General features: G+C 36.4%; 1 protein-coding gene across 5 annotated transcripts in view; it reads left to right on the plus strand.

The window, feature by feature from the left end:
• Nucleotides 1–21,903, plus strand: part of B3galt1 (beta-1,3-galactosyltransferase 1) — a 529,565-nt gene that overhangs the window by 393,114 nt on the left and 114,548 nt on the right. For all 5 annotated transcript variants that reach the window (XM_063259213.1, XM_063259212.1, XM_063259211.1 and 2 more), the window contains one exon: nt 12,533–12,586. The gene's annotated coding sequence lies outside the window, so the exon portion shown is untranslated. The remainder of the gene's footprint in view (nt 1–12,532; nt 12,587–21,903) is intronic.

The following is a 21,903-nucleotide window of genomic DNA, read 5'->3' on the forward strand; positions in this document are numbered from 1 at the left end:
GGAAAGTGAATAATAAAGCTATTCCTGTGGAAATGTATTCAGAAAATCAAATTCATTCCCTGAAGTGCAGTACAATAAAATCGAAACAATGTTACATGATTTACAGTCCTGTAATTCAGACTTTTAAAGTTTTCTCATGTCAAAAACAAGGGATTATTTCTCTCCTCTTCCCCAACTATATACATATTCTACAATGACAAGGAAATTTACACATGTGTTCTTAAGTTCCAATTTAAACCTCTTTTTAGCACCCTGTGGTAGTAAAATATTCATATAAATTATGTAAGTGCAACTGGTTTAGAAATGTGGTTATTTTCTCACAAAATAAAATGGTGTATTAATCCTATCTATTTCTAGAAAGTAAATTCTCCCCCATAGATATGTATGAAACATCCCCCAGGGTATTGAGGAGACAATTAATTAAGTTTATGGGATAGCCTCACAAGTCTATCACTGCCCAAAATTTGTCCATGTGGTTTTTTATTTTATCCTCCCAGAACTCAAAAAGGGTATCATTTTTATATATTTTGCAGGGGAAAAATTAAGGCTTCATGAGTTCTAGAAACTTCCCATGTGCTGTAGAACAATGGGATGGAAAGGATCAGGTTTTGATCTAAAACTAAAAGGGGCTGCTGTGACCACTGAACCACCGTGGTCTCTGTTAGACACCCACCCAGAAGATATGCTGAGAGCAATAGTACAGGGACTGACTTCGTGAATGGTCAAGAACTTGACTTATGAATGCCTCACCCATGCTAAGGTGACACAGGAGGCACCTGATCGTAGGAAGATTTTTTTTCCCCTCTCTCTGTCTTTTCTGTGACAGTAGATACTGATGCATTAAAATTATCTTACGGCAAAAACAGGGATATCTGAACATTATAAAAAAAAACTTGTACTCCTGAAATAGAGGGCATCTGCTAACTGGCTACAAGTCATTCTGAAGATGGCACAAAATCATGCTACAGAAACCACAGAGCTCTCATAAACTTCGGTCACTTTTTCTGTAAGTGACATCTCTTTATGGGAAGAGGAGCTAAATCTGGAATGCTTATGAAATGACTGTAATGACAATACCTAGAAATGGATGGCCACAAAAACAAAAACTCTTCCTGAACCCTAAAAGACTCCTACTGGCCCTTCAAAACACACGAATGTCATTCTCTCCCACTGTCAGAAGTTAATTCACGATTAATGACTATTAAGTCAAGGAAAATGAAGGTTCTTTCTATTCTGCCAACTATGACAACCTGTCAAAATATTTAAGGTATGATGATTAGCGGTTTTTATACCTAACAATTCTTTTAATAAAAATAATACTTGCTTACTGAATGACACTCAAACAATATGGTAATATGCAAAGAGTAAAATAAATGAGATGTGAATACCATTCTCTAGAGGAAATCTGGCTTCCTCATCCTCCTAAGCATACACAGCCACAAATATTCACTTATATAAACAGTAAATAGTAGTATCATGCTACACAAACAAATGTTAATGCACAGCTGTCTAACCTACTTTTTGAAAAATATAACAGTACCTTGTCTTAGAGATTTGGCTTCTAAAAAATTGAAATAATTAGATTGAGCTGGAATTACATTAGACAGATAAATGCTCTAGAGCTCCAAATAGGGTATTTCCAGAGAGACCAATGTTAAATTAGTTGGGTTTTTTATGGAAATTAGCATGAAAAACTTCAATAAAAAGGGGGGGAAAGGTAAAAAAATTGATGCATCAAGAGTAATTCTTTCATCACATCATTTGGAATCTTAAATAAATTACTAAAGAGTATAGTGTTAATTTCTAGATAACCAAAGTAGCTGATTTATTTTCCATTTTAAAGTGTAAAAAGTTTTCCAAAAATAAAAGTAAAAAAGAAATGTCAAAGCATCATCTTTCCAAAGATATGTTTTGTTTTTTTGTTTGTTTGCCTTTTTAAAACATCCATTCCATTATTTACAGAAAATAGATGGAGGGAGGGAAGGAGGAAAGGACACTGGAGTTCTTGTGATAATTGAATTACTGGTCTGAATTCTTTGCTCCCGCACAGCAGTGTTCCATATCACCCATTCTTAACAGTGGGGAAGGGGATTTTCCCCCCTTTTTGTCTCTCGGATTGGCTGTGACTGGCATGAGAGTTTGAGAACACCTCCTAAAATACAGAGCATTGTCTTTCCATTACTACAACAACATACCAGAAAAAATCAACTTACAAGGAGAAAATGTTATTTGGCTTACAATTTTTAAGATTCCATTACTACAACAAAGTAGCAGAGAAAATCAGCTTATAAGGAGAAAACATTGTTTGGCTCGCAGTTTTCAAGATTTAGTCTACTGTTGCTTGGCTCCATTGCTTGTGAGACTGTGATGGACATGGTAGGCAGCACGTGCTAGAGCAAAGTTGCTGACTTCATGGTGACCAGGAAGTGAAGGGTTTTCCCTCAATGGTCTCACACTACACTCTACTTCCTAAAGGCTGTGCTATTTCTCAACAGCACCACAGACTGGTAACCAAGTCTTTAACACAAGGCACTAAAGGACATTTCAGGCTCAAAATATAATAACACAATTAAGGCAGGTTTGAATATCCTGGAGCAAATTCAAATCCTAGACATTCAAATCATAGGCAAATTCAACCGTACTCAACTGAGATGAGTTGAACCCAGTAAACTTATACTTTGGGATGTGAGCTACTGAGTTCTACATAGCTACTGATTTGTTACACAGTACTATTGTTGTAATAGTTGATTTATAATAATTGTAAGTTATCCAAAAGATAAATTTGTGTCAGCTTTAATCTGTGAATATCTCTCCTTTGCAGTGTGGTTAGTTATGATATTCACTATAGGGAGAAAGGCAGTACAGGCTTGACCCAACCCTTGCCAATGTAAGGGACTTTGGAATCCTTATATGTAAAATAAGGATATTTTTCTAGTAATAGCAGTCATGAGTTTCATGACAACAAAATGATTGGCATCGGTCTGTATTTGGTAAATAAATAATTTACCAAATTAAAGCCTTCAGGATATAAAGCACCCATCCAGTTAAAATCCTCATGCCTTTTAAAACCATGATATGGATGGAGTTGTGACTACAAATAACAGCCTCACATGCTCTAAATTTTACTGGGACACTAACTGTTCCAAACATCCTTTCTTAATGGAGAAGACATCCTTAGGAACTGATCTCCTTAGGAATGGAGATCACAATAAGATTCCATCATTTAGGATCACACTTTCCTGTATGGTAGCTACCAAACACATGTGACTATTTACCTCTCAGTTCAATTAAATTAAGTATCTATGCAATTTCTCAATCATACTAGGCATATTTTACAGGCTGTGTAGCCATACGTGACTGGTGGACACTGTGTTGGGTAAGAGAGATACAAAAATCTCAGAAATTTCCCCTGGAAAGTAGAGGAAAGGGGCCCAATCCATTAATCATCATCTCCTAAAATTAGGAGTCTAAACCCTTTGGAGCTGAGGGCTATGCATTTATAAATCATTTTAGGAAGGAAAAAGGCTCAAAAGAGAGGCAATTATCAAGTGTAACATCACCATACAAAAGCTACTTTAACTGATACAAAAAGACTCAGGATACAGAAATTTTAACTTTTGCCATTTTACCTGTATTATCTGTCATTCAATAAAGCTTTATCTTCCAGCAAGGCAAAACAAATATAAAGATGTTGTGGCAAAGAAGGCAAAGGACTCTATAATCCTTGCAATTATCAACCAAAAGCAATGTGGGCTCATGTACCTTGAGTAGTTAAAATTTATAAGATTATATAAATCTTAATACTATTATTGTGAATCTGAGTCTAATATTATGAGTCTGAACTTGAGTTAACTTAGGTCTTGACTTGCTAAACTCCATATGTATGAGGGGCTGAGGGGCTTCTTAAAGAAACAGTGTCCAGTTTGGTTATTCCTTGACAATGAAACAACAAAACAGAAAGACTAAGAGCGGCCACCCCTTTTGTTACAGGCTAATGTATTCACCTGACTCCTCAATTTTGATAGTATAAAGGGAATAGTAGGAAATTTTGCATTATGTGGGAAACAGAGCTATACTCATAAATAAAAATGAGAAACAAAAAAAAAAAAAGAAAAAGGACTAAAATTGCCTATTTCAGTACAAAGCTTAAAGTACACATGAAACATCCTCAAGGTCTCTCAGATATAATTTTGGAGATAGTTCACCAAGGCGCTAAATTTTCCCACAAGTAAGTATTGCAAATTCTACCTTCTAAAGATCACCTCACTGGGTCTGGGGATTTAGCTCAGCGGCATAAGTACCTGCCTTGCAAGCAGGCAGTTGTGAGTTTGATCCCCAGTACCGATAAAAATGAAAAAGAAAAAAAAAAATAAAAATAAAAATAAAAAAAAAAGATCACCTCACTAATACCTCCAATATTGCATGCTTTCCACTAAAAACTTTCCACTCCCTATCAAGAGGTTCATTCCATGTTCATTCCCACCTGAACCTGTGAAGGCCACAGAGCATGGAGGAAATTAAATCACTTTAGATTTGTGCACCATTTAACAATGGAGATACATCTTGAGAAATGTCTATTAGGTGATTTTGTGGTTGTGTACATGAACATAAAGTGTACTTACCCAAACCTAGATTCTATAGCCTATCGTGTACCTAGGTCTGTGATATTGTCATTTCTTCTAACTTGTACGCAGCATTTTAGTATACTGAATACTATAAGCAACTGAACACAATGGTAATTATTTGCATATCTAAACATAGCAAAAGTACACCATGAAAGAAAAGAAAAATAACACACCTATAGGTACTAACCATGAGTTGAGCTCTCAGGACTGAAAGTTGGCTTGGGTGAGTCCATGAGGGGCGCATGACTGAACTTGTAGATTACCACGTATCACTTAGACTTCACAGTCTACACTTGGGCTAACTTGATTAAAAATATTTTTCTTTATTTAATAATGAATTAACCTTAGCTAACTGTAATTTTTCACTGTATGCGCTTCTTAGGTTTTCTTTCCACTTTTTGACTCTTGTAAAAAACAGTTTAAAACACACATTCATCACACTGTTCTGTAAAACAATTTCTTTGTGTCCTTACCATATGATATTTTTAACTTTTAAAGGTTTTCAATTTATTTTTACTTCTTAAACTTTTTTTTCTATATCTGAAACACTAGCCCACACATTAGTGTACGCCTGTGCAGGGTCAGGATCTTGACTATTGACACCTTCTAGCACCTCATTTTGCCCCCTAGAAAGCCTCCACGGACATAACATACCTCACCTCCTGTGATGACAGTGCCACATTTTGGAATCATCCTGAGGAACTACCTAGTGCCACGCTTTTGAGAAAGATGTCCATGGCAGCCTTCTTTCTTTCACCAAAGACTTATAATCTCATAATGCTCCATGAGTATTACTCTATTAACAAAAAATTTTTAGTGTTAGAGCCCATGCTTTAAAACGATTAAGGAGTTGTTGAGATCTGCAAAAGCTTGTTAAAGTTTCTACTGTGGGTTTATTTGCATGAAGCTCTCCCTTTCCTGAAGTGGTATTTTTTTTTCCTGTTCTTCATCTGAGCCTTCCTAGCACAGTTCCAGCAACTCCTCAGTAGCCAGTGCCTCCGCAACCAACTCTAGAAGCTGCTCTGTGTCACCCTCATCCACCTGCAGGCTAAAGTTGCTTGTTGTCTCAAACAGGCCTGTTAGCTTTTTATTTTCTCTCCCTTGGCAAGTCATTTGAAATAACAGCCTGCTCTTGACTGCCTTCTTCCAGATGCTATCCATGTATTGCTTGATGGCATTATTCCCAGACCAAGCAAGGCTCTCGATGCAATCATAGATATTGTGATACTTCCATAAAATGCTCATGATCCTCTCAGTGACTTCCTTAAAAACAGCCAAAACTCTCATCTATTCATTGGATCGAAGAAGTGATGTAATAAAGATAAATTATAAAATAGGATGTGCAGAGGCATTGCCACCCAGAAGCAAGAGCTGGAAAGGTATGCCATTCTCCAAACAATACTTCTCTCTGACACTGGCACTGCAATTCAGGAGCGCATTTTGGAAGAGAAACTGGGTCATTACTTCTTATTGCTCCTGTAGTATCCTGACACTGTGTGTTTCTTGATATGCTAAAGGCCTTGGGATATCACTGTGTCAATCACACAAATTGTTTCAACGTGTAGCCTTCAACATTGTCCTTAAGCAATATCATTATCTTGTCTTTAAAAGCCTTAAAACCTTGGCCTCCCTATGGATAAAAGTTGTTTTATGTATCCATTTCCAGAACAGGGAGATTTTATCTATATTGAAGATTTGCTCTGGCAAGTAAGTTTCCTCGGTTATTGGCTTATCTGGTTTCAAAACGTTCTTCAGTTGCCTTCACATTAGCACCCACAGACTCGCCCCTCCCCTTTCACATCGTGTGATGGATACTGATTCTTGATTCATCTAAATTACCTAAAGCTACCAGTACATTCATGTCATTGTCAGGTCCAACCTTTTGTTTCAATGTGGCACATTAACTGTTTGCTTTAGCCATGATTGTCATGCTACAAAGTGGGAAATGCTTGTGTGTCTGGTCTTCAATCTAAGCCAGTAGAAGTGCCTCTGTATCTGATATATCCTCCTTGAATTGTTTCTCATTGCCTTCAATGAAGCAGATTCTTTTAGCAATTTCTATGAGTTTATTCACGTCCTTTGAGACTGTAGCTATAGAGCAACGAGACTGGCTGGTCTAGGAGGCAATGTCCACCCTGATTTCCCACCTTCACCGCCTGTAATCAATTTTGATTTTATTTTCAGGTCAATCACTTGACACAACTGCATACTGGCAACAATTTACTGTGGGTTTGTTTTTTTTATTCTTAGGGTCTGTGATGAGCAAGACGACATGAGATTAAATCAAGCACAAGAGAAAATGAAGCAATCAAAATACAGAATAAAGATGAGATGTAAAGGCTATTGCCTGCCTAACACGACATATTGTTTCACAGTAAACTATTTTTATAAGTCAAACGAATACACACTGATTAATGATAAAATATAGGCTATTAAATACATAAACCAATAGCTGTCGTTTATTTGCATTCTCAAGCATTACATACGGTACATAATGGAATGTGTTATATTTTTATACCATAACACTACTAAGTGGTAGGAATTTTTCAGCTCCATTTTAATCTTATAGCACTATTGAATATGAGGGTCACTCATTGAAAAATCCTGGTTATGTAGCACATGACTCTGCTTTTTCAAGCCAGTTCATAAAAACCATCATGCACTCTTGCCTTGTTCTCCTTCCTTGTTCCCTTGAGATATGTCATCTTGCAATAACCTTGCATTGGACCCTGAAGAAGTCCATGTAACCTGTGCAAAGGCACGTATGAAAAGGGAATGGGTTCTCAAGCTTACAACCCCAGCTGAGCATTCCACCAATTTCAATTTGTATACTAACAGCTATTACAAATTTTTCAGCCATGAGAGTGAGCCTTCTTGAAAGTATACTCTCCCTGCCCCAAAATCAGCACCTTAGCAGATGAAGTACAGAACTGAGACAAACTTCCCTGTTAAGCCTGCTCATTGAAGATTCTCTGGCAAAGTAAATGATTATTGCTGTTTAGACCACTACCTTTTGGGGTGACATATCCTATATTCATGGTAACTGATAAAAGTATTTTTTTGCAATTTAAAAACTTAGTGACTTAAAGCAATACAAATTTTATATCTTACCATTCTGTAGAAATTCAACATGAGTCTTATGGGGCTAAAATCAGGTAAAGTGTGGGCTTTACACTTTTCTTAGTCATTCTAGGAATTCTGGTGGAGAAGTAGATGGCTTACATTGTTCCTTGTCAACTCTGTTTTTACACTCTTCTGTCTCCTAAATCTGTGAAATTTATGAATTTTCTCACCATCCCACACACAGTATTACTGATCTGTGCTGCATCTCACCTCAACATAATATTCCTCTTTTCTTTGGTTTCCAAAAGTAGCAAATCAAATGAAACAAAGCACAGTAATAAAAGATAAACCTTACAGGCTGATTTTCCAAAAAGTGCGAGGAGCCAGAAAGGCTACACCTACTTACTAAGAGCAACAGAGTCATGCTTTCAATCTGCTCATGGAGCACCAGGTTGCTTATTCTGCTTCCACGAATGGCTCATCCTATCTCCTTTTCAGCAGGACAAAAGAAAGTGGAATCGTGCAATGGGTGGCAGAGCTGGGGAGCCCCTTCCAGCCCTGACCCCACCCTGACCTGCAGCTTTCTTCTTGTGTATACAAATTGCATTGCTCACCTGACCTCTCAATTTTCCTTTCCCTCACCAGTATGCACAAGAGGAAGAGAGAGACAGAAATGTATTTCTAGACTAATATAAACAATGCCACCTACCTCTGTCTCCTAAGAAGGCAGAATGCTACTATTTTACCTTAAAATATACTTTCTCCTTTATTCACTTGCATGAACATGAAGAAAATATTTGTGTAACTTTGATATTGAGGGAATACTGTGAATTCAGTGGTCTAAGGTCTTTAGGAAAAATGTGTTTTTGTGTGGAGTTTTTTTCCCCTCCTCATGCTCTCGGGTGACCCAGAAATCAAAAATCAGGCAGTACAAGCAGACTGAGACAGTTGCTAATCAACACATCAAGATACCTAGTAGTGTGTGCCTGAGAAATGAGACAGGCAGTCTTGCCAGGAGCTGTCCTTGTCCCAGAACGTGGTGCCAAAGGCAGGAAGAATAACAAACCCAAGCATAATCTAGGGTCTGTAGGAGTGCTTCAGAGTTTCCAAGGAAATTAAAAACTAATAACCAGATTACACATTGTAAGCTCTGTGCCCTGTGGACTTCTGCTGAATTTTGGATGAGAGAGAAGGGAGGAAAGGCAGCTAGGGAAAGAAACAGATCTTTCATTAACAACGGTCACAGATGTGGCATAAACTCCTCTTTTTCCTACCAGTGCCCAAGGACTCATGAAGTCATGGATATTTGAACTATGTTAAAATTGTGTTAATATTTGTGTAGGAAGGTAGGTTAAGCCTTGATGAACAAATTTTAGCCAGCAGAGTTGCAAACGATTTGAAGAATTTAAAACGCTATAGCCTCAAATTGTAACAAAAAATGGCCCCCCAGCCAGTACACTTCAGTTTGTTAGTTGCTCAGAGAATAGTTCTAGTTGCAGTTCTTGTTACTTTTGTTTCCTAGAAATAGCCAATCACTATGATGCATAGTGTAAGAACCAATCCCCAACTGACAAGCCAATCTGCCTCTGTGCTTCCTGCTCGCTTATCCCATATAAAACCTAGTCCAACATAGATCAGCGCAAGTTATTCTGGGAATGATCCTGATCAGTTCCCATCAACATAAATAAATCTACCTCTAAATCCTGAGTGTGCTTTCATTGTTTCTGCTTACAGGTGGCACAGTGAAGGCTGCAATCAGGAAGCCACATGGAAGCACTAGGGGTCAAACACTGTGTCGTGATGAGCAACATTCATGTATCATATCAACTCATGTAATTCTTAGCAAAAAGGCATATTTCTCACATTTCCAGGGAGGCTAAGAATTTCTGCAAAACCAAGCTGCAACCCTAGCACTACAACATGCTAAGATCCAGTTGTCTCATCTGTGGAATCAGATAATTCCTACCTCCCACTTCTCATTAAGTGAAGATATAGGAAATTACTTGCTGGGCACAAAGTGTGGCCCATAAATAACACATGCTTAGTAATGGCAAACGTACATGTATATTTGTGTACATATACATAGTATTTCTTTACCCTACAGAAGAATTGATCTTGTAAGCCAATTGGGGGGCAGACCCTGCTTATTAGAATAAAAAGCAACATTCTAACTGGGGTTTTCTGGACCACTAAAGGAAATAGTTTACCCTGGGTGCAAAATATAGATTTAGTGTTCAAGGAAAGATAAACAAAAACCATTTCTTGACTACCACTTCACAATGACTAAGAAAAAAATTTAAATCCAGAATTAAGTATAAGAATGAAACAGGGCCAGGGATTTAGCTCAGCATGTAAGCACTCACCTGGCAAGGGCGAGAACGTGAGTTTTATCCCTGGTACAAAAAAATAAAATAAAATAAATAAATAAAAGAATGAAACAGTAAAAAATAAATAAATGAAAACTGAAAACAAAACACAAAACCAACACAGAAGTCTTTATTACTGTAACTTATGTATTATGTATGTCTTATATACTCAAGAGCCTTGGAATAGGCTTGGTGGGATATAAGGACACAGAAATTAGAAGCACCTTGGAGAACATCTAATCTAAAACTTCCTATTTGACACACAAAGAAACTGTGGCTCTTTGCACGTGAACCTCCTGGCCCCAAAGTCACCCAGGAGGTGACGAAACTGCTGGGAAAGTTCTGCTGTTGACTTGGAGTCTTCCCTCTGGACGACAGAGGGACCTTCTGGGTCATGGTGAAATGTACACATACAGTGCAATGCAGGTGCAACTCCAATGGAATTCCAAGTACGTTTTTCTGTTTTCCATTTGTTTGAAAACTTGGAAGTATTTTTGCCGAGTTGTAATTTTGTTTAACATTCTCCTGCTTGACTCTTCTCTTCCTTTTATTTCTCACTCTCTCATATCAACCAGCAAGCCTTACGGAAGATGCCTTTAAAACATACCAGTCTGGGCTAACCCTAACCCTCTTTTGCCTGGACAATAGTCTGGTAGCTTATCTCCTCACTTTCTCTAAGTATAGGTTGGTTTAATGAATCTAGTAAAGCCTTCCAAAGTGCTCTGCTGCACTGGCGATAATACCCAAATGCTCTATGTGGTATACAAAGTCCTGGGTAATCTGGTTCCTGCCTTCCTCCTCCTCCAAGTCATCATCCACTTGGTCCTATGCTGCAGACATACTTGATTTCATTGTCTTCCTGAACCGTCCCAGTTCCTTCCTATCTGAGAGCTCTAGTGCTATGTTGTTTCTCCCTGGAGTATTCCTCTATGAAAGCCTCCTGCATCTAATTACTTCTTGTCAATCACATCTGCACTCCATGTAACCCCTCAAAGGTACCTTTCCCAATGACCGAGTCTAAATAAAATTTCTAGTCACACTGTATCTCATCACTGTTTTATTTTCATTGCAGCATTTAATAACTTCATGTTTTATTTCTGTTTGATTTATCATGGTAATCCCAGCACCTGTAACAATGTATGACAGTAGCAGATGTTATACATAGATAAAATGAAAGAATGAATGAATGGCAGTACAAATAGCACAGATGGTACGGGAGAGTCCTCTGGACCACTGAAAAGACCCGCAGACTAAAAAGAATATATGAGAAACAAGCTTGTAACACCAAATATTATTCAACTTAAGGGTAAAATGAAACCACTCACATGTTTTCTTGAACCTCATCCTGCTACTGCAATTTCCACATAGTAGGCTATTTCATCACAATTGTTCTGTACAAGTACCCTAAGTCTTGTAAATAGATATAAAATTAACAACTTCTTTGTGTGTGTATTATATAGACCTTTATTAGCTTTATTATATTCATTTTATTTTTTTATTTAAGAGGAAAAAGAGAAAAACACAAAACAAAACAAAGCAGTGTAAGGTTACACATAATACAGAACTACAAAAAAAAAACATAACAGTAAGAAATCACCTGTTAATAGATTACATATTATCATCTTGGAAATAGTTGCTCAAATCACAGTATCAAAGAATACAAAGTAGACATTCAAACAGAGAGACTGCAAACAGCTGTTATTCATTTTATTTTTATATCTTTTGATTTTCTCTCATTTCTTTCTTTTTATTTTATTTTATTTTATTTATTTAATTTTATTTTTTGGTACTGGGGATTGAATTCATGACCACCCACTTGCAAGGCAGACGCTTATGCCACTGAGCTAAATCCCCAGCCTGTCCTCTCATTTCTTAAAGGCTTTCAGAAACATTCCTTTCTAAATACCTATGTATTCCAGCTATAGGTTGATTTCCAAATTTTAGTCCAGACTTTTAATAATAGAGCAGTAAGAAAACACCATGAAAAGGAGCATGGACCCTAAGCTTATATATGCCTCCTCCATTTAATGTTTGTATTTTCCCAAAATCTTCTAAATGTGTGGCTGAATGAAATGGCCACGATTCATACAAGTTAATTTCCAAAGTGCAAAGTTAGCATTGAAGAAACAAAAATAAAAATAACGTGAAAGCCATTGAGTCCCTCTGCCTGAAAATAATGTCACACACTCAGAGCTCCCAGGTAGCCTTGCCATGGACAGCAGGCGACCAGTAGCCTCCAGGCGAGCTAAGGCAGCCTTCCCTCTGAGGAGCAGCACCCTCCACACAGTCAGTGCTTGAAGTGCTGGAAACAGTGTTCCTATAACTCTTACATTCTGAAGGGGTTTGTTTTTGTTTTTAATCTGAGGGGTCCTTGCTTACTAGCCATAATGGGCTAAATCTCTAGTTTGCTAGATTACCCTCTGTTCACTTGAGAAAACTTGAATTTGAAACATCTTCTCCACCCTTTTTATTTTCCAGATTCTTTTGTGGATTCGGTTACCCATGGACTTTGAAACAAGAAGATTGCCTGAGGTGAGGGACACGGTTATCTCTATTTCAAACTCTAGGGAAAATCTGTGCTTCTTTTTGGATGTGACTTGCATCTTTAATAGCAGAGTAGGAAAAATGTGTTCAAAGTTAAATTTGTTTAAGTAGATGTAGTATTGGTTACTATGTTGTCAATAAGAAAAGCAATTTCATATCAAAGGATAAGATCAGTAGCCACTTTAGAGAATGCCCATATGAGAATATTAGATACAGTTTTTAAATTAGATAATAATTAGTCACACTGACTAATGCTAGTTACTGACATCTCAATTACTACTTCTGAGCAGACAAATAAGTACATGAGCCTAAAAGTTTTAGTCACAATGTTTACTGCTGCTGAAACATTGGATTCATTCATAAACTTGATACTCACTTCCAAAATCTAAACCAAATCGTTTTACAGCTTATTAACTTACTACAACTTGACTGATAATAACAGTGCAAAAATGTACATAAATTACAAAACTAAGAAATAAAGGGTTATGAGAGGTTTCTTCAAGAGGGTGAACGTGAAATGGGAGATACAAATTGAGCTACAATATTGCATTATCATAAAATGCAATGAAAATATTATAATATTTGAAAAATATATAAGAAAACATCTACTTCCATGAACCTAACAAACCCACTTGTATTTAAGCCTACTTATATTCTTTGTTGCCACAACCAAGCTCATAATTATCAAGGTGTTTTTTTTTTTTTTTTTGTCTTTTTAATTTTTTATCGGTACCAAGGATCAAACTCGTGACCACACACTTGCAAGGCAGGCACTTATGCCGCTGAGCTAAATCTCCAGCCCATATAATTATCAAGTTTTAAAAACAACAAAATATTCCTTCACACACCTCTACCTTAATTGATTAATATTTCCATCATTATTATTTTTCTTTCAATATAGAAATATTATTATAGATGCAATTTTTAAAGGATAGGGATTTTTTCTCTTTCTTTCCTTAGAATACATTTTTTAAAATGGATTTGTCACATCTATGCTTCTGAACATTTCTACAATTTTTAGTAGATTATACCAATTTATTTTTTAAAGGCATAAAAATAATCCTTCCTCTGGTCACACCCAGGATCCCAGATTCACATCAATCTCACCGGCCAAGGAGAATTGATGTAACTGTCTTTCTGCAATAGATTGGAAAATATTGTCTTCTTCAGGCTTTCATTTTTACTTCTGCGATTAACAGGAAGATCATTTTAACCTTTTAACTAATAATTTTATTTCTCCTTCCATGTGGTCTGTTCCAGAGTTTGCTCAGGGCTAGGGCAGCATTTTCAGCAGGAAACCAAGACTCATAAAGCACAGAGGCAGAAAGGCGGAGGGTATTGTTTGGATTATAGATTGCACAAGAGGGAAAAGCAACACAGGAAGACACAAATGAAACTGCGACCAAATCACAGAAGGTCACAAAAGGAAAAGCAACTATGAGACTTAGAGGTTCTTTTCCTCTAACAGTTCTGGCAGATATAGATTAGCTGTTCTTAAAGGGATTTACCCAAGTTTATTTCATAAACAGTAATAAATCTTGTTTCCTGCATCCATTCAATGCATGAAACAATTATGTCCTGTGGTCTCCAGGACAAGGATATTTGGTATCTCTAACCACAGGTTGAACATGTTCTTTATAAGCACAGCTCTAGAATGTCATTGTTAGTTTTTTGTAATCAGTGGTATTTCAGTTTAGGAGAGAGAGTATCTTTCCCGATTCACCACTAGGTTCATGCTTGAAAACCCTATAACAAAAGAGAGATTAACAAGATAAGTACACATAAGTTTGTTTAATACAAGTTCCAGGTGACATAATGGCCGTCATAAATCAAGACCCAAATACATGAAAATACTTATCCTTATATGGACAGCTGTGCAAAAGATGCTGGGGGGATTAAGTAGCTGGCCTTGATTATAAGAAACAAGCAATCTAGTAAAGCCTGTGTATTCAGATTCTTCTTGACCTCCCTGTGTGACGTTTCCTCCTTCCTTCCAGGTCAGATAATTAAGGCATGAGGTTCTTCAGGGAAGAAAGGAGGTTGATCAAAAAGAGACCTGTCTAGGTTTGATGGTCTGCTTTGGGGTAGAATACTGAAACAGTGAGAAAACTTGCTTCTTGGCATTGTGCTCATTTCATGGTATCATGTTCTGAAACCCATCAATAGTTAAATAAGAATTCTACTTTACAATTTGACAATGTACACTACATTGGGTTATATATTTGATTCATGTTACATCGTCTCACTAATAGGTTTATTATTAATATATGAAGCAATCTAAAAGATAGCATTTGTTATTATAGCAATCAAGGTCAAGGAAAAAAGTCCAATATTCAGTCTGACTACCAAACCACATTATCATATCTATTCCAAGAGACTTGGAAATTATCCCAAACTTCATGAATATAATTTCTTTTTATTCTATTCATTTTCTATTTTGGGGGGGGGCATGAGTCAGATATGTGTGTGTATTTGTGCTTTCAGATGTTTTTAACATACAAAATGTCTTAGTTGTTAATTTTAGTAAATAATGTATTATTTGATGCATGGACACATTCAGTAAAGATGTTCTTGATATGTTATAGCAATAGGAATAAATAATAACTGACTGTAAGTATCTTTCTAGCATGGAAGTTTGTGTGCTAGGATTTGATTCAATGTGATCTTATCTAATCTGTGAGAAATAGAATGTCATGTCTATCACTGTCCTATCACTCACCTAGAAAGAAAAAGTGTTTGATTACCAGACACAATTGCTTTCCTAGAGCGACTTTGTTTCTTTTAATCAGAGGAATGGGTGATAAACCCAAGAGCAATGTAAGAATTATGGCCTGGTGCCAGGCTTCCGTAGTAAATGGAAATAAGCAGTGTGAGTTGTATTTCTGTTTTCTGTTTACCCAGTAGTATAACTTTGAAAACAATTGCATTATTAAAATTCACGTATCAAAAGCTTTAGCAGTATTCCATATCTAAAATTCTACCAACCTATATAGTGGCTTCCCTTTAATTCTTATTGTAGTTAAAATATAATATTTTGGTCCAGTAAACTGCCTTGATAATACAACTTTGAAGATGTAGCAATTTGGCCCATGTTTATCAAACAGTCCTTACTCTACATCATGTTCTAGTTGAGAACTGGCTTTTAAAAGGTAAAATTGTGTTTTCTCTTTATTTGGTTGGTTTCTGTGGTTTGATGCTAGCTATTTGTTGCTAATTTATTCACTTATTTGGTTTCTCCTGGTAAAGAGCATATTACAGAGATAGTAGCAAAAAATTCTGGGTGGCAGCTAAACATTTAACTGTGTGAATGTTTCACCTACATCACACCAAACGTTTGGCCACTGGAAATTATTCTCAGTTTGTATTCAGATGAGATGTCAAAAGCATTGCTTACCTTAAAATACAACTTGCAAGATCCATGAAGTGTATCTCAGCAGGGGAGTTTAACAAAACAGAAGATTGCTAACTAGCTGCATAGTTACTAAGGAAGGATTCTCGGGGCAGAACATAAGAGGCCCTTTCACTCTATAATTTAGTAGTCATCCAGTGAGTATATGCATTATTGTTCACACTAAACTTCAACGCAGGAAATGATGCATTGGAGGGTGACGTTAATTTTTTTCCCCCTAAAAGTCCCATGCTGCATATTTATCCTCTCCTTAACCTTTGCTGAACTGTTGATATGCTTGATTTTTGACTGAGTATATTACATGGAGCTTTCCAACTGGCAGCTTCCTGCCTTTTGTGTACCAGGAATACAGTGTATTATTCTAAAAGTTACCCTAGAGAAGAGGAGCAAAGGATGACTCAACCATGTGGAGGAAGCTTTGAGAAACTCATATGAATCACCCTGTGGAATTAATGTTCTCACATGTTTTCTCTCTCTCTCTCTCTCTCTCTCTCTCTCTCTCTCTCTCTCTCTCTCTCTCCCTATATCTCTCTCCCTCCCTCTCTCTTTCTCTCTCCCCCTCTTCTTTCCAACAAACGCTGTTCAGTGTTATTCATCATTGAAAATACACTCTGCTACAGACGATTTAGTTTATGTGCCAGAGCAAATACACAGTTACAGACAATTTATTTAATGCAACCAGAAAGTCTTGGTATCTGCCAATAGGTCCTAGTCGGAACAAGAGGAACAAGGAAAGCAGGAAAGAATTTAGCAAGCTTAATGCAGAAAAGGGAGTGTTTATAAATCTCATTGTCTGTGTTACATTTGATCACTTCCTGTTGTAAAAAGGTGTCTTTGTGGATAGACAAAGGCAGAAGCAGAAAATAACAGTCCAATTTAGAACTTCCCCTGTCAGAGAATAGCAGGCATGTTTTCAGAGAAGTACAGCAGTGTTGTACATTATAGTTGTACAACCTATAGAAACAATATTCAAACAACAGTTGCAAATACCAGGACAAAAACAAGAAATAGTCCTCAAAATGAGGTAGAGAACTAGGGAAATCAGTACTGAGTGTCATGACTCAAGCTAGTTTCAAAAGAGGGAACATGCATGAGAGGCAGGGAGAAAAATCAAGGAAGACTCCCAGGTGTGTGGGTGTGGCTGACATATTACAAGGACAAACATCTCTGGTCACCTATGGCTCCCAACACACACTGGCCATCAGGCAGCAATGGCTGTGAACCTGGGCAGTACTGGTCATGTAGCCAGGTGCAGTCCAGTCCTATTGGGAAGGAGAGGTTCGGAGCAGTCAGGACTGTCACTCACCGTGATGGTGACATCATTTTCTTTTCAACTTCTGACCTCATGCGGATAGGTTTGTCTGCTCCCACTCTTTCTTTAATAGTATTCTGTAATAAATTGTATCTGTGTTGTTCCTTTTTATTGCTTTTTCTGTGCTGCTTTTGTTGAAAAAGAAATTATTTTGTGGGAAGAAGATGAAGAAATCAACTAATTGGTCTCTTTCAATGCTAAATTGTAGGACCAGTTGATTACTTGGAATCTTTGTATAATGATCATAGTCTTTAATGCAAACTGCTGCCTAAATGTACTGTAATGTAAGTACAAATTATATTCACAGTACAGAATTTCCTGCACAGATACACTGAAGTCTATGAATCCATGTAATATTTCTCAGACCAATCACTCCTTCCTTTTTTGACATCATATAAATGGATGATAATTTATATAAACAATTGACTCCTCAAAGTCAAGAAATTGAAATTATACCGGGAAATAGACTTGTGTCTTTGATCTGACACTGACAGTTTTGTTCCAGATGTACCAACTAGGTAGAAATAGCAGAATTTTTTAAAATCCTCACTTCTTTTAATTATCTTTTAATTGACTTCTATGTCCTTTAATGAAGTTTCAAGGTTTTTTAATCTTACAGAGTTCATAACTCCTGCATACCCATAAAGCCACTAAGGACAGAATTTTACATAATAATTGGTTACTTAAGTGCAATCATAGTAGACAAGCTATAACCTGATGGCTTTGAATTAGCATAGACTTTGATAAGATTTTTATTCCACTGCCCTGGGAATCATATGTTTTAAGATAGAATTGTTTAGAATTGGACAAAAATCAGAAGTAATAAAAACTGAAATTCTCAAATTTAGCTGGCCAGAAAAATAATGAAATTGAATTGGCTCAGGAATTATTCTTTCTCTTCACTGTATCTCTATCTTCAAGACAGCCCAACAAAACAGGATAAAAGATTTTTAAAACATGTTTATGGAGATGGACTTTCAGCTACCCTGATTTGATCATTTCACATGATATACTTGTATCAGATTATTATCTGTCCCCCATAAACATGTAAAATTATAACAGAAAATTATAATAAGATTTTTGAAATATAAAGGAAAGAGAATACTTAATGATGAGGGAACCCAATTATTTTATTTAAAAACCTAAGTTTATGAAGAACAAAATTGTACTCTGTACTGAAATGCCATAATTTTTCAAAGAGAGTCTGAGGTTCACTGCAAAACGTCTCTCACTTTGGTCATTATTTCCTGTTTTGGAATGATCTGACTAAAAGTTGTGATAAATTTGCTTTTGACCTGTATAGCAAATGCTTTTCATAGTGAACAAAAGGAATAATATTATTGAACAGCCAAAGACATCTTTAAACCACTCGTCAGAACAGACCATGCCTAAGAAATTGTGCCTGTTTATGGCTTGAATAGGAGCAAATGATAGAGCTGAATGTTATCAATGCAATCTCCTCATTTAGTATGTGTAAAAACTTAATGGAGAGAAGACTACATAACTTGCTCAAAAATCTCAAAACTTGAGCTTTTCTTTTATTAAGATATCTATTAATATATCTATTTTAAAAAACTTTCCACTATTAGTGGAAATGTGACATAAGCTCCAAAATACTAAGATTTCATTTCATTTAATATTTTATTTAAAAGCATCACCATTCTAAACTTTTTCAATATTTCACTATATTGTTCATGTGTATTATTTAGTATTACATTCTATATTTATTTTAGACTTCATCTCAGTTAGCCTATATATGGAAATTGGCCTATACTCATAAATCCGTTTGCTCTGAAGGTAAACTTCTAAACAACAGAATTGCTTACTGTTTCCTGTAAGTTGCACTCCAATGAAATCTAAGGGATATATTTTAAATTTGATGCATCTAAGTGATCAAAGTTGAACCAGTTACCTTGAGATCATATTTCAAAATGAAATATTTGACAACAATAGAGAAATTTTCCTTGTATTTGTCTTAACTTTTCTTCATTCAATTCAATCATATGTGGTTGCATGACACTTTCTTTGATCATCAGATAATTCTAGAAGCTAAAATGTAGGTGAGAATGTGGTACGCATTAGTATTCTGTGAAAGGATACTCCAGAGTTCAAATCCAAACTAATCCAATATGGAGGAATTTGGAGCCCTGAGAGGACTATTTATATGCCTTCTGAGTCAGTCTACATCAAACTAAGTGTATCTAAATACTTAGAAAGCCATTTCCACATCTACCAAACAACTTAACATCACCCTTGAACTCAGAAATCAGAGATTTTTTTCTTTCCTTATTCAAAGATTGATTACTTATTAAAAGAAACTGAAATCTGGATCCCTGTGTTAGTGGTCTCAAACTCGTAGATCTCTGAAGCTGTTATACTCAGAATGTTTTGAAGACGTCATCTAGCTTTTTATTATGTGGGTTATATTTGTCAATATTTACCATATTAGAAATTAAAACTCAAAATTAAAAAATTTAATTAATTTAAAGATGCAATTAATTAACTTTATATTAAAAATTGTTAACATCTGTTTTTGTTTTGTTTTGTTTTTGTTACTGGAAATCGAACTCATGACCTCATGCTTGCCAGACAGGCACTATGCAACTAAGTCATATCCCTGGCCCTTTTAACATCTGTTTTTAAGGAAAAATAACTACTTTTTTCAAAACAAGTTAGTGAGGTGACAAAATTTAAATTTTTTGCAAATGTCCAACAGAAAACTGCTGAATTCTCATGGCTGCTTTTGGAATGAATTGTGTTGTAATCCATTATTTTAGTTGAAGTATAAGAGAAAATGAAGGACAGTGGTAAATTCAACGCCATATGTGAACATTCTGTTTCTAACGGTTCCTACCCTAGGAAACCTGGCAGGGGCACCTCAGCCCTAAATCTGCACAGTACTTCACAACCAAGTACCCTGCTTCAGTTCTCTTCACCCCTTGACAATGACATCTCAGGGGTTTTGTGGTCCTTGAAACACTTGGGTGAGCCCTGACTCTATATACTGTTGCAGGATGTTTTATTTTGTTTTGACCCCTAAAGGGTACATTTTATATCTCTGAAATCCCTGAAATAATAAATCTTAAGTAAATGCTCCAAATTACCTTATCTTTTATAATAAAAAGTCTTATATGATCCTAAGACTTTTTAGTTTAATCTCTTTATTTTTCAGATAAGAAAATAGAAGCTAAGAAGGGCAACATGACTTTTCCAATGACATGACTTACATAAAATGTGATAAATTTTATACTCACCCACTTATGGGCATTTAATACCAGTGCGGTCAGACAAGCCAACACACTGAATAGATATGGCTCTAGAAAAATAAACTTAAGAGCCCTGCCCCACACTCATGAATTCACATAGTTGAAACATTCTACCATTGAACCCACTATTTCTGAACCGCATACCATAGCAATGCTGAGGGAAACAAGGACCTACGTGGAAGAAACATGAACTTGTTCAAGATCTCTAAGACCCTAAGTCACGCCAGTTAAGGTGAAAACAGACTGTCTTCCATAGAGAAGAACCAATTCAGTATAGTTTTACCCAGATGTTAATGCCATTCATGATCTACACTGGGAATATTAAATGGAGAAGCATTTCCAGATCTCGGCCTAGAAGGCACCTTCATGCTACCTTGTTCATACAATCAGTTTGGATAATCCTGAGTGATCTTTTCAGGGAGGCAGAAACTGGTTTCCATGGAGCTATCCATAGTGCTCATCTTAGGGAATCATTTTTCAGTGTTCTGGCCAGTTTAGCTCTGCTCTGCTGTCCAAGTATTTCTAAGCCACCCAAGCTTTTTTTGAGTTTTACTATGGTTACTTCTCAGAATTGTGCCTGTGTTGTGAAGCCTGAAGATCGCACACTACCGGTTAATGCCATCTGTCCATTCCTTTCCTCTTCGCAGTAGCATCATCTTTACCGATAATCAGCCTACCCACTTCTACTCACTGCTCAAGTAAATTACCCCACTTATGACAAAAGAATGGTCAGTGCTGTCTCTAAGAGTAGCTACTGAGCATGATTTAAATATCGCTACCTTGCCCAAAGCATCTTCTTTTATCCTTGCAGTGTGGCAGAATTCTCATTTGGGAATTGCAGCATCAAAGAACAATAGTGACTGAATTTATACAGGGCAATGGATTGAGTATTGATATGTACACCTTGTCTAATTAACATTCACAGCATCTCCATGTGAGATATATATATATATATATATATATATATATATATATATAGTTGCCCTCACTTTACAGTTAAAGGAACTGATTCACACAGAAGTTAGTAACACATTCAGCTTAACACATTCATTTGATAGCAGAATCTCATACTCACATCTAGCTGACTATACTACACCCAATGTATTCTGCCTAGCAGAAGAGTCTAAGACAGTGGTAGTAAACGTATGATATGCATGCTACACTCAACTGTTTGTTGTCACTGAAAGCTCTGTCACTACCACTGGTCTAGGAGAACGTTAGACATCCTTAAATCCGTTGCTCTTTTTCATGGAAACAACATTTGGCATTTGGCTCTAGCACAACTTTGATTTAGTTACATTTTATTTCTCTGTTGGGT

The sequence above is a fragment of the Cavia porcellus genome, unplaced genomic scaffold (genome assembly GCF_034190915.1).
Source record: "Cavia porcellus strain 051 isolate PalLab524CR breed Dunkin Hartley unplaced genomic scaffold, mCavPor4.1 scaffold_12, whole genome shotgun sequence".
Taxonomy (NCBI): Eukaryota; Metazoa; Chordata; class Mammalia; order Rodentia; family Caviidae; genus Cavia; species Cavia porcellus.